Here is a 12,702-nt window from a genome sequence, read left to right on the forward strand (position 1 = left end):
AACAGCATCATTTAAAAAAAAAAAAAAAAAAAAAAAAAAAAAAGAAAAGAAAAGAAAAAGAAAAGAAAAAAGAAATCCCTTTCACAGGACTGTGATTTGAGTGCTGAATGAAGCACATTTTATAGCTGGGACTTTGAATGGATGTGAAATGAGAATGTGAAGAACTGTCCCTTTTCTCTCTCACTCTCAGATGTTACTGCAGCTCCATCCCAAAACTCTCCCTCTCTCTCCCAGCGCCCCCCCTGCACCCACCCACCCACCCACCCCCCTCTCTCTCTCTGCTGCAGCACCCAAAGCTCCTCAGTTGAGCAGGAGCACCGCACTGAGTCACATCCACATCCACATCCACACGCACACACGCACACACGCACGCACGCACAGCCCCTCCTGCAGTATATCCAGTCCAGCGCAGCGGCTTTTCCAGCGGCATACCAAGTGCGTCCTCACCGGGAGATGGGCGGAGCAGCTGCCGGCTTTCAGCGCGCTCTGAGCGGCTTACCACAGTCCTGCTGACCGGGAGATGTTGCTGCTGCTGCTGCTGCTGGAAGTCTGATGCTAGTTTTTATTTAATCTCCTGTGCAGGAACCGCCTTCAGCCTACACATTTTAAGAGAGGATTTAAAGACGTTTTGATCGGGATATATCGTCCTTCTCAGCGTGTTTTTGGGAGTGTAAGGAGTTGGGATTTGTGTGGACGAGCCTCCTTTGCGCAGTGTCGATGCGGCTGAAGCTGTGACTGATATCCGCATTGATCACAGGTAAGAAAAGTGGATTTGACACAGGATTAGTTTGGGATTGGGTGCCGGGGTTCGGATGGTTGTTGGCCGCTGCAGTATTAGCCAGGTGACCGGAAGGCGTTGCACCTGTTCGGGCTGCGCCATGCGGGCTGTGCGGGCTCTGCGTCCCCCGTTGATGGAGTGAGGTTTCCAGTCCTTTTGGATCAAAGCTCCAGGGAAATAAAACTAAACCATGTGAGCTTTAGCTCAACTTTTATTTTGAATTATTTTTTAGTCTTTCAGAGGTCTTAACCATGCCCTTCATCACATTGAACTGCCCGACCAAATAACGTGTTTCCACACTTCTCCAGAGCTTCAAATACAAATATGTGACACTGATTTATGCCATAATGGGGGGAAAAAAAAACCAAACAGCAGAATTTAGACTCATGGATGTGGAACACATCTCAATTTAATTCAATTATTTTTTTATTTTTTAAAGTACAAAAAAAAAAAAAAATTCATAAGTTTTTTTTCTCTGACTAACAAATACATTCTGTCTAATCAAATAATTTGAGGCTGTTTTTTTTTTTTTAAATTGAATTTTTATTTAAATGTCTTTATTTAATTATTTTTTTTTACCCTGTTTGCACATGCTACCAAAGATCAAATTTCCCACAGCTATCCATGTTTCACTATTACAATGAAACAAATACATGTATTCCATTGCTTAACTGTGTAATTAAAAAAAGAAATATATATCAAGTTTATTTTTTTACATTGACTTCAACTCTGCAGCAACAATCCTTATTAAAATAACTTGTTTAATGAGATTTTGGTCATACTACAGTGTTTAATTTAACCCCATTTTTCTCACTAATCTCAAACCCACTTCCAAGGGATTAAATCAGAATCATCGCAAGCTCATAGCTTTAAGGTCACCAAGTTGAACCGGATGTTTAAAGTCTTTCAGTGCAGAGATTGCATGTTCTCGGAGGCAACCTGAGGGTTTCCGTTTGAATGGAGGATGACTTGATGTGGTGGTGGTGTATACGCTTTGGTTTGTGTGCTTGTGATGGGACTGCTGACCTCTCTGGGGTGTTCCCTGACCTTCTGCCCACAGTAGACATGCCGTTCCAATGACCTCTAATAGGATAAGTGAGTACAGAATATAGATGATGGATAGATAACTCAGTGTTTTTGTATGAAAATTCAAATCTGATGGTTGTTGATCTTGGTTATTATTCCAGAACCTGACTGAGGTGATCCAACCACTGCAATGTCACTTCAAGGGATTGTGTGCGTATCCAATTGTTCTGACTTTGAAGTGACTTTAAGATTTGGATTAATCTACAGTTACAGAGTTTGCATGTTCTCTAAGACTGTATGGATTTGTTCAGTAACGTTTACAACATGCAGTCGTTTTTTGATGAGGTCTGTGTTTGATCGATTCTAGAAGATTACTGAAGTCTTAACTGTAAGAAGGTGATGCATCTGGTGTCATGAATCATCTCGCTTCACCGCTAATCCTTTTTGTTTATGTTTTATCACCCTTAATGCTCGGAGTCGTTGGTCATTTCCTCACAGTGTGGGTTTGACTCATTTCCTATAGAATCTATAAGGGTTTGTTGGACCTAAAACTCATTCCTGGAGGTTTCATCAAAGGTTACAGTTTCTTTCACACAATGTCATGCCGCGTGTCGGTGCATCTTTTTGCAGTTTTCACATCTGCCTCCTATTCTTCTCACACCATCATCTACTGCTGTTCACGCACACAATGCTCCAGCCTGTACTGGGAACTCCTTTTCTGGTTTCCCTCCAGACTCGATGCATCAATTTAACTTTGCTCCAATTAAAAATCATCACCCCAACACAGACTCATGCATTGTGTTAACACTGTGTTCATTTGTATCGTCTGTTATGATTTCAGCACTAGCACCAAATGGCTTATTATTTACCTGATAAGTGCGTTATTAAACTGTGTGCTTAAAGGGACGAGGCTATTTGCCTGTTAATCCATGAGGGGCAGTGTTTCACAAGCTGCTGCATTATGCATTTACAAAGACCCATTTCTTTAGATTGTTGATCACATATTTGCATGGATGATACATGCATAAGAGTTTAACTTTGGAAAATTAAATATTCTGGTTATCCTGGTTTGTGTTGTTATCCTCCTCCAATGCATTTATTAATTTAATGCTTGTTAGATATATATTTTATTAATATATCACACTTTACCAGGCATTCAGCACAAGAAAAAACAATATTTACTGCACTTAAAACAGAGGCTACCAACCTTTTTTGGGTCGTGATCATTTTAATATCACAAATGTCCGGTGACCTTTTTTTTCTTTCTTCCAGTATTAGTTTTTGATCATGTTTATTAAAGTGTGCTACAAACGTAGAGTGTAGCCAGGATTAGTGCACAAAGTGACAGGTGTGCCAAGATATTTTTATACTGCATTTCATTTGAAATAGAGTTATATTTGACAATGTTTAAGTATAGTGTACACTTATTTGCTATGCATTTTGTATTTGAAAATGACAATAATTTAATTATTTTTTTAAATGTAACTTTGTTTTTTTTGTTTTTATACCAACTACTTGACATTTCAGGTGACTCCATTTTAATTCCAGGCAACCCAAGATTGAAAACCACTGACTTAAAGGCTTTTTTAAGCCATATACTTTGCTTAAGTATACATATATATGTTATATTCTTGTTAGATTTTTATTGACAAGCAGGCATTTAATATGACAAACAACAAGTTTCTTAACCGTTTGTTTGCCGTAACGCTATAGTTTTCTTCTTAGTTTTTTTGTTGTTGTTATAAATCAAGCTAAATTAAAAAGAAAAGGCACTAATAGCATAGAGCAGAACTATTAATTATCTCCCCACCACACCCCCACCACCTTTCCCCCCTACATCAGGCGTGTCAAACTCATTTTAATTTAAGGGTCAACTACGAACCAGTTCAATTTCAAGTGGGCCGCAGGTTTTAGGTGGGAAAACAAACACTTTCAACATGAATGTGCCCACGTTTGGACTTCTAGTTATCATAAATTAGGCATCAAGTATGGAAGACATCAACAATATCCAAGCATAAGTGACGGATACTTAAATGTCCTTTGAAGTATTTATTTTTTAATCAATTTTTATTTCATTTTGGGAAATTTTGTGGAATAATTTGAGAAAAATTGCAGGATTTTGGAAAGATTTAGAGTTCTTTCAACAACAATTCACAACTGGTGAATCAGATGCTCTGAAGGGCCGGATTTGGTCCCCGGGCCTTTAGTTTGACACATGTGCCCTAAATGCTGTTTATCAAGGCCCAACTACAGGAATTGGCCCAGCAGTCTTTTATCGGCATGAAAGAGCCTCACGTTGACATAACCCTGTGCCTGTCGGTCAATGTTAAAGCTACAAGGCTGAAGTTTGGACCCGTTGTGCACGTTCTTGTCAATATTATACCTGGCTAATGGATAAAGTCTAGCTCTCGCACTATAAACTCTTACAGATGTTATCTTGGGGGGGGGGGGGGGGGGGGGGGGGGGGGGGCTGTCAAAAATAACAGCCATTGAAGATCTAGCAGCACAATCTTGTCGAGGAGAAAAGTGAACAAATGGGAATAAGAAGGAACGCTGCGGTCGGTGTGATGTATATTAGTGACGGCGCTGAAGGTGAGAGCCCAAGCGGAAGTGTTTCAGTGCGAGTGTGAATGAGGCATCTGTGAGTGTGGGGCGAGCCCCCGTATGAGCAGTCGGGTCACAGGGAGACGTATCGTCATGTCAGACTGAATGATGTGTCTGTGAATTGGACCTGAATGGAGCTCTCTGTTTGTTCTCATTCTTCTTCTGTTGCTCTCTTCCTTACTTGATGTCTCTCTCACTCAGTCGTACACACTTCTACTTCCACTCCTCTGGGCTGTGACAGGACTACCAGACACTGACTAGTATCCAATTAGACTCTCTCTCTCTCTCTCTCTCTCTCTCTCTCTCTCTCTCTCTCTCTCTCTCTCTCTCTCTATGGAGGATATTGCTAATTTTGTTTTCGTGTTACCAACGCTTCCTCCCACCATAATCTGTCGCCCATATTTCAACACAGTCAAACACATCTTTAACACTGACTGTAGGGACAATACTGAAGAACATCATGCATGGAACCATCTGGATTACATTGTAATCTTGTGTACCGCTAAAAAAAAGATGCTCTTTTTCATCTAAATTCATACATGAAGCTCTAGAATTCTGTTACATGAAGGAAATACTTACTCATGTACAAAATTATCCCATTTATGATGCTTCAGAGTAGAGCCCAACCAATAGGGGATTTTTGGGCCGATACTGATATTGAGGATTTCAAAAGGTGGATATCCAATGTATCGGTATATAACTGATATATCGGCTGATATATGAATTAGGAACATTATTATACACAGGATATATACTGTACATTAGTTTTTCTCGAATGGGGATACGGGATGGCACTACAGGGGGTACTTGAGAGTGTGTCAAATTTACAAATGAAAGCATTAAAAATGTTTATTTTTTGTTGAAATTATGATAATTATAGTAATAATGAGGCAAATGATTTTGGTTAGAACAAGAACCAAATACAAGGGTCAGTCTTGACCAGAAATGATAAAAACTATAGAAATAAATCTATTCAGGAGGCACTAAATACAGTTTCATTCCACTCATTTCCAAAATGATATTCTTTAAAATGTGTGTTATCACTCATTCATTCCATCATTATGTTCTATATATTTTTTTTTCATAGTATTCCGAGCAAATTGTAGTAGTCAAACAAACGGGGTACTTGGATTATGAAACAACAGAAAGGGGGTACTTGAGCCTAAAAAGTTTGAGAATCACTGTACATGAACAACACACATTTTTATATTACCCAAAATATGATTCAAAAGAAAGAAGCAAAATTCTACTTAATTGAGATAAGGAACTTTAATTAGCAACACTGTCAACATAAGGACTGTAAAGACACTGATGAATAAGAAAAGGCAAACCTGTGCAAACTGTAGTGTATTTCCGGAATACAATGTAAAAAATTAATATTCCATATTGAAGTTCTTCAATTCTCAAACAGTAAACATGGATAATTCAAACAAGGCAAAATGTAACTATAAACAATAAACTGGTGTAGAGCTTTAATCGGGCAGAAAAACGAAGACCCGACCTGAGCCGAGCCCAACAGAACACAACCTGAACCCGTCCGACCCGAAAGAAGCCGATATCTCTTTAAGCCCGAACCCCTTTCAACCAGATACATCCCAGCATGCATGTGTGTTGATCTGATGTAAGTTGCTTTATTTACTAGTCCCTTGTTCTGCATAGAACTATAAACATGACAAACAGCTCCATGTGCCGCTACAGACGGTATGTGCGTCTTTATCGCGCTAATAGAAACACGTCACCTGACTGTTTATTTGCTGCGCAGCGTCCGAACATAACCCGAGCTGATCGAAATTAAGGCAGAACCGGTTCGGGCAAATAATACAAGCTTTAAACTGGTGACTTCACCCAGTGTCATTTCTGATGACTCAAAAGTATCCGCTTCTAATGCAGAAAGCACAACATAGAGCAACTGAATTTCCATGCAGCAAAAACTAGGGATGTAACGATTAATTGTAAGGCAGTTAAAAATCGAGGTATCACGGTTCACATCGATATTCTGAAAATTGAATCACAGTACTTTATATATATATATATTTTTATCCTTCTCTTGTTTAAAAGTGGAGGCGGCGGGCGGAATCTGCTACTACTTTCTTTCTGGTCGCCTTCTACTCTTAAACATGTTCATAAATGATTCCTTACCCCTTTAGCGCCGAAAGAATATCTGTAAGAGTTACGTTTTTCTATTAGCTCTGTCTACTAGCGCATAGCATCTCTTCTTCTCTGCAAGAATTTCTGCATGCCAACCGACCACTGAGGTACCAGCGCCCTCTGCTGTTCCAAACAAATATCTGACGTAAATTGAAATGACTGTTTTTTTTTTTTTTTAAAGTCCACTTGTTAAGGCACAAAATACATTTTCAGTTACACTTTTAAAAAGAAAAAGAACTATTATGCAGTTTTGCATTGTTTACTACAGAACCAGAATTTAAATTAATAGGCTTCTTCTTCATTTGTATTATTCCTTTATTTATTTCATTCAAGATTTATTTTTAGTTAAATTGTTTTGAATAGTTTATCAAGGGATTCTTTTGACAATGAAAAATAAAAGGAAAATAGTACAGTATTTTCCCAAAAATGTATATTTTTCAGTCATTTGTCTATAGTCCCATTTTGTAAAATAAATCGTGAGAGAATCGTATCGGGAGTTGAGTGAATCGTTACATCCCTAGCAAAAACCTATTAATTGATCGATGTCGATAAATCGGTGGAACTCTACGTCAGAGCTATATTGATGTTTGCCTCCCAGCAAAGACAGCAAATATCTGAAATTAGGAAACAATAGGCTTTCTTTGTAGCGTAAAATCAATACATGTCACAGCAGTGGCTTTAACAAAACCTTTTGTCCTCTTTTGATTGTGTTAGTTAGTCCACACATGCGTGAAGCCTCCTTGAAGATACTTAATTATATGTACATAAATACATGTCTGAGTGGACTTCTACTTGTGTTTTCTTCTTGGTCCTATTAACCTGTTATATGGCTCTGTGATGGGGCCCAAATGTACCATACATGCATCACAGTCACACAATTTTTATTTCCCCCTTCCAGGCGTCTCTCTCTCCCTCGTTTCTCCTTTCATCTTATTACTGAGTCCTTCTCTGCCTCTCATGTGCTTTCTGCCTCCAGCGTTCTCCTCCCATGTCTTACTGCTTCACTGAGAGCTGCCAAGCCCATAACTTCATCTGCCCAGTATGAATACAGACTCCAGTGACATTGGAATGACCTGTGAGGAGGGTGATAACCTGAGAGGGAAACACAGGATGCAGTTTTGGTTGAGAATCAGGGAAAGTGTGGAAAGGCAGCGTATTAGGCGTCTCTCTCCTGGTGTTTATGATTCATATGGAAGCTGTGAGTCGGATATATAAAACAGCCTTAGATGTCATGCTGTGGCATACTCATAAGCTTATGTGTGTGTGCCAAGCCGAGCATGACAAGTAGTGAATTAGTTTTGTCTCAAATGCATGAAATTATGGCGAAAAAAAAAAGCCAGGTCTTTCTTAAGGCATTTGCTCCTTCGCTGACGCTTTAAGTCCATGCAAGGATTAGGTTCCTAATTCGGTTTTCATCCCGCCTGTCGCAAAGAGACATGTGCACGCATGCTTAAATATACATACATGCATGCACACATTCTGTTAATCTGGATCAAACAATACCCCAGTGTTTTACCCTCCGATCACACGCTGTTTTATTATGTTATTGGTTAGGATTGAGCGTCCGTTGGTCAGTGGGATTTCCCTCTGCCTTTAGAACGAAGGATGTTGCTCAAATCTGCAACTTTCAATTGAATTGTTGTTGTCAGGCGCACATTTGCACTTATAGACTTTTGCTTCTTATTTGCTTAAACCTGAGCTCTGACATGACCTGTTTACACAGAAAAGTCGCTAAAAATGTAGGTCTTAGTTCAATGCGTCACTAAATGCATCATCAGTGTTTTTCCTCTTGTGATGATGCAACGCAGTGTTAAATTTGTTTTTGTCATAATCTTTTGGCTAAAATGCAACTTTGTTTTAGTCAAAATTTAGTCATCAGGACCATTTTAGTTATAGTCTAATTTTAGTCAACTAATGACATTAAGTTAATGTCATTAGGTTTAATCATCAGTCGACCAAAAATATACGGCATTATGCATTTAAAGCTTTAATGGCCATTTATCAACCTAATATGGGATGGTATTGATGTATGTACATACACAGATTTAATGAGATCAACGCGTAAGACCACATGATCACTTGACTTCTGGTTGGATTTTTTTCCCATGTGATGACAACATAGTTTAGTTTTTGTTAGTTGACGAATATATTCGATTCATATGTATTTTTTTTTTTTTAAATTACTCATAGTCGTGTTACTGTCACTCAAAAATGTAGCCGATGAAAACTATGATGTAAGTTTTTAGTCAACAAAAGCAGTGATTAACCAATGAACCAAACTACAGTGAAAATCATGCCACTGCACATTAAAACCATATTTCACAATCCAGCCCTTTTATAGCATCCAATTCGGCCCACAGAGTAAACTAAAAGTGACGTAGAAAACATGAATTATTGTGCAAATGTCCAACTAATTTAATTGTAAATATCTCAGCCCCTCCAAATAGACAAATTCAATGAAACTCCACAATATATGAAGGGCTCACGGTTTCCCTATGCTTATATAATGTAATGGCAGTCTTGAACTCTCAATTTTTCCAAAATCTTGCAATTTTTCTCAAACTATTACACAAAAATTGATAAAGAAAAAAATCATTAAAAATGAATTGCAGTACCGTTACATACCATATATATCATCTATAGGTGGAAGTGCAAACTCTGGCTCAATAATGCCTAAAATCTGTGGCCCACTTGAGATCAAATGGCTCCGTATTTGGTCCCTGAACTAAAATGAGTTTCACACACCTATGATTGGATTCAAAGGTTCCTCCTATAGTCAAAGATAATGGCTTAGAGTACATTCCAAATATTTGAAAAATGGCTTTATTTACACACACAGGATATGTTTTTTTCCACTACATACAGTGGTTGTAGTTTCTGCTTGGATGTCACGTCGCTATGATTGACACTGTGTTTACCGACCCCAGGAGGATATAAGTGCCACTGTAAAAACACTAATAATGTTATTACTGTGCGTGATTACTGTGTTTTTACAGTATGACATTGTTTCCTGGCTGGGGTAGCCACTGTTGGGATAACTGGAGGGTTCAGAATTAATGATATGTTTCACTGGGGACGTACTTTCTTTTGCACTTATTTTTGGTGCCCTCTCTGTCTTCCTGTCTGCTCCCAGTGACAGATGTGTCAGGGGCTATCAGTATGCAGTGCTTCCACAGTAATTGTGGAACAGCAGGTTCGGGGGGGACCCCCCTGCTGTTCTATAGCCAGAAGGCAGTGTGGAGGAGGGCGGACCTACTCTACTGTAATACGCTTTGCTACATCAGTACTTCCACCCCTGCCTCTGTCTGAAACATCGTAGTCTGGTTGCATATTGTCGGGGATGACTGAGAGACTGACTTATCCAAGTTTTTTTTTTGTTTCTGTCTGATTTAACTGCGTATATCTCCTGTTAATGGCATTTGGAATAGCCTGTCTCTGTGCAAATGCGTTGACTGACTCATAGCCGATGCCCTAACTCTTGCCAACCCCTGTAGGAAGGCGTTTTTCTCCTCGAATAAAACATCTCTAATTGATTATTCTGCTGAGCTTTGGATGTTTATCACTGGCGTATTGATTTCTGCTGTTTAATTTGCACAAAGTTTTTTCAACACTTCGTCCAGAGAAAACATTAATCCAGGTAATGTCAACAACTGTCTGATTTGGGTTGGATTTGATATTAATATTTATTTAATGGGTTTTTTTTATTCTGTTGACAATAAAATACCGATATTGCAGCCTTGGATATTGGCCGATAACAATATCAGCAAGAGTCATACATACTTTTATTGCTTTTTTCATAGCGTGAAATGTTAGAAAAGGCTTGATCAAGGCTTGATATTACTCAAACAGAGCCATAGTCAGGAACAGTACAACAGTAGGTGTGAAAAACTGACACAATTATTATCAACCAATGGGTTAAATACATTTTAACCTTAAACATGTGTATACGTATTGAATTGGTTAATAATCTTGCCTCAAAGGCCTAAAAAGCACGTCTGTCACCATGTCACTGATTTGTGGATGAATAGGACTGACAGTCACTGATTGGTCACTGAAAGCTCGCTGCACGCTCTCCCTCTGGCTTGTGTTGATGTTTGTCTAAGCGTATGGAGTCCCTTTTAAATCTATCCAGTATGGTGACACGCAACATTCGTTACCTGCCACCCACACAACGAACTTGCGTTACCATGGCAATGCAGTTTGTCAACTAAAGAAAAACGCTCCATGGAAATTGTCTATGCCACTGTGTATGCTTTAAAAATATCAGGAGAAACCAAAGATATTAGGAAAAGTTGATTCTTTGGATAACTTTTGACATAAGTTTATTGACTATTTATTTTAAGAAGGGTTGGTGGGTACAATTCTCTCAAGCTCTGCTAAATTCTACAAGGGTTTCCATGTAATCTTCCTTCTGCCATCCACAGTGGTAGCGATTTATTAGGTTTGAGGTGCTTCATCAACAATCAAGTCTTATGAAGTGGAGTATTTTGGCAACTAGAGTAAAGCGAGGTACACACAAAGAGAATCGGGCTATTTTTGACATGACCAAGGACAGCAAATGCAAGATTATTTTATGCTTTATAAGATTATTCTTGGTCTGACGTGTGTTAAGAGTTAATTCTGGGACATGTAACGAAATGTAGCCAATAAAGAAGCGAGCTGATGGAGAAACACATAATGCTTCGTTCTAGCCAACTCGGAACTCAGCATTTTCGGGTTGTACATTCCGATCTCCGAGTTCAACTGGGTTCAGCAGCAGAACGCTTAAATATCTCAAACATGGATAATAACAGACTTGTCCCACTACTTTACAGAGGCTCCGACTTCAGGTGTCGTTTCAAGTGACTTTTTCCGAAAATACTGAGTTCCGAGTTGCTCAGAACGCAGCATTAGATCACGTTGTTGTTAAATCTCGTTTCGTCACGCGATATTTATGGCTTGGAGGGAAATCGGTGGTTGGACTGAGTTGTTATGTGTGTGGTACACTGACACAGTATGATCAAAACTAATTTATGCTTGATTTTTTTATCTTCATGTGTGGGGTCAGATAAAAAAAATCTTTTCAGGTTAAGGAAATCCTTAAGTGTGTACCCCGCTTAATATTGCCATGTCTTTTTACCCTTTTTATATTTGGGGATAGAACGGTACCAAGAAATGTAAGTGCCTGACGGATTAATAATTTCGATAATGAGAATGTCTGGGAATGAAAAATGTTAATCACGAGCTCCCATAGCTGACCTAAACCCTGAAACCTAATGATATATCCTCATACTTATACTACAAACCATTAAGTTGTGAAAGCAATGATGCACTCGTCACAAAAGTTAAATTATATCAAGTGTACCATCAGTAATTTGGTCATTTGAAATGTTGCATCAGCATCGGTTGGAGGGACTGAAAGGAAAAGGCAACAGACTGGATGTTGTTTCCAGATGGGTTCAAATCGCCTCATGTCCTGTCAGATCTACAAGGAGCTTTTATCGTAGTGAGCACACAATCCCCTTTGCTTCCACAGCACAGGAAGTCACTGCAGACATCAGCAATGCTACAATCCCCAGATGACAGACCAGTCGTGGAAAGGTTACACACTTTGTTGTGTTGCATCAAGCATTTCTCTCCCACTTTCTTCCCCCGTTGGCTCAAAAAAAAAAAAAAAGCCTCCCCCCACCTCATGTTGGATCTAAAGGCAGCCGCACAACTGTGAAGAAAGCACAAGGTTTCATCCCTCCAACCCTCCCACCCTCTCTTTGTGTCCCTTCGTTCTGCATTGTCATGGCAGTTTTTCCAGTCAGGCTTTGATTGGGTTGTTCTGAGCCCATGGGCAAATCTGGCAACCAGATAGCTACGAGGCAAAGTGTATTTGTCTGTGTGTAAGGCAGCGTGTGTGCGAGTTGTTTCTCCATGTCTCTGGGAAAAAGGCAAAGCCATGCGATGAGGCAAAGCTTGCAGCAAGTCAGAGTGTGAAAAATGGCCATGACCAACATTTGTGGAAAAAAAAAAGAGAGAAATGGGAGGCAAAAACGCTGGAAAACAATTTGGATCCTCCCACTTGCCACAGTGAATGACTGCGAGATGGGAAAACTAGTTAGATGTGTTTATGCCAAAGGCTTTTGCGCAATAGAGTTCAAGGCCAAGGGAAACCCTGG

The 12,702-nt window shown here is 39.3% G+C and overlaps 1 protein-coding gene across 2 annotated transcripts in view; it reads left to right on the forward strand.

Moving 5' to 3' along the window:
* Window positions 1-319: 319 nt before the first annotated feature.
* Window positions 320-12,702, forward strand: part of plxna4 (plexin A4) — a 336,809-nt gene continuing 324,426 nt past the window's right edge. For both annotated transcript variants that reach the window (XM_028449042.1, XM_028449043.1), the window contains exon 1: window positions 320-757. The gene's annotated coding sequence lies outside the window, so the exon portion shown is untranslated. The remainder of the gene's footprint in view (window positions 758-12,702) is intronic.

This window comes from Gouania willdenowi, chromosome 6 (assembly GCF_900634775.1).
Source record: "Gouania willdenowi chromosome 6, fGouWil2.1, whole genome shotgun sequence".
NCBI lineage: Eukaryota > Metazoa > Chordata > Actinopteri > Blenniiformes > Gobiesocidae > Gouania > Gouania willdenowi.